The 1,624-nt window shown below is 49.1% G+C and overlaps 1 long non-coding RNA gene across 1 annotated transcript; it reads right to left on the bottom strand.

Annotated features, from left to right (window-relative positions):
• Positions 1-356: 356 nt before the first annotated feature.
• On the bottom strand, positions 357-1,049 carry LOC103584341. Its single transcript, XR_549963.1, has 2 exons — positions 722-1,049; positions 357-615 (listed from the first exon to the last, which is right to left on the bottom strand). It is a non-coding gene; the product is annotated as an uncharacterized LOC103584341 (long non-coding RNA).
• Between the last annotated feature and the right edge of the window lie 575 nt (positions 1,050-1,624).

Genomic DNA, 1,624 nt, shown 5'->3' with positions numbered 1-1,624 from the left:
CCCCCCCTGGACTCTTCCACCTCCCACACTATCACCAGTCCCACCAGCCGTGACCTCAGCATACCCTTCTCCTCAGGTGCTGTTCAGTGCTGACCTGCGCCAACTCCACCATGCTGAGCCACCAGTGAAGCGGAGAAAGGGCTCCAAGGGGCCGGAAGGCTAGGTTGGAGACACTGGACAAAGGAATTCTTCAAATACCTTTCCCCTCCATGCCCCCCATCTCTCCCCCAACCCCACCCAGACTCATGTTGGGAAGGGGACTCCCTAAAACTACCTCAGGGGCCAGCACCCCCAAATCAAGCAGTCAATTTGCACAACAAGGTGGGGTGGGGGCTATTCGAGGAGACAGAGCTATCTTATGTTTTTATCTTCTTCTCTTTATTATAAGAAGGAACAATAAAATAGAAACATTTGTATGGAAAATGCAGTGAGGAGGGGATGGGGCAGGGTAACTCCCCAGTTCAGGGAGGGAAAGCGAGCAGACTGCCCCCAGCCCCTCCTTGCTGAGGATCCTGACCCTAGATCCAGAGCTCTAGAGCTGGGGGGGCAGTGTGGGGGACAGTTCTGGGCCTGGCTCCACGCAGCAGTCTCGACAGCAGCAGCCAGCCGCTGGCCCTATGTGGGAAGAGACAGCAGAGTTGGCCATAGGGGCAGACCCTCCACTCCAGCCTGCGTGCCACTTTGTGGACCACCCATGCCTTCCACAAGCCCTGGTCCTCACCCCCAGCTGCTGGTGTCAGCAGCTCCCCGTGGCTTGCCGTCTGTCCCTGCCCCTCCTGGCTGGTACCCAGCTGCAGCTTCCGCATGTGTCGCACCACGGCCGTGGCATTGAAGGCTTGCTGTGGGAGAGAGGGGACAAGGTACTTCTGAGAGAGGGAGGTCACAGGGCAGGGGCTGGCAGTGGGATTCTTACAATGGTTCTGGTATTTTCATTCAGGTGTTATTTATTGATTCTTCTAAAAACCCCCAAACCTTTACAAGGCTTTATTAAACTATATTCAGTTGGGCTGGCCAGTTAGCTCACTTGGTTAGAGCATGGTGCTGATAACACTAAAGTCAAGGGCTTGGATACCCTTACTAGCCAGCCACCAAAAACCAAAAACCAAAATTATATTCAGTCATGTTACATATTTATACACACACACGCACATATATAAAATGTATATATATAAGCAAACTATATAACTCTATATAATTAATTCATATTCACATGTAATAGCAAACACTATACAAGGTACCCCTCAAGGGTACTTCAAAAGTTCATGGAAAGATTTGTGTTATCTTTCCATTCTATTTTTCCACAAACTTTTTAAAGTACCGTCATATAGCATTATGTGTCAGGCACTGTTCTATGCACTTACATAGTAATTCATCTTCACAAAACTCTTTGAGGTAGGCACTCTCAATGTCACAATTTTCAAAGGAGGAAACTGAGGCACAGAAAGGTTAAGTAACTTGCCCCAGGTGTGTGTGTGTGTGTGTGTGTGTCTGTCTGTCTGTCTGTCTGTGTGTATCATTCTCTAGTCAACATGTCCATCTACATACCTACATGTCCCACACACTCCTCAAGTCCACTAAAATCATCCCTCCAAGACATGTTTCTGCCTCTGTGATCACCATCTCA

This window comes from Galeopterus variegatus, unplaced genomic scaffold (assembly GCF_000696425.1).
Source record: "Galeopterus variegatus unplaced genomic scaffold, G_variegatus-3.0.2 Scaffold50666, whole genome shotgun sequence".
Classification (NCBI taxonomy): Eukaryota; Metazoa; Chordata; class Mammalia; order Dermoptera; family Cynocephalidae; genus Galeopterus; species Galeopterus variegatus.
Note: the sequence above shows the minus strand (reverse complement) of the source record. Positions and strands in the feature narration are given on the sequence as shown.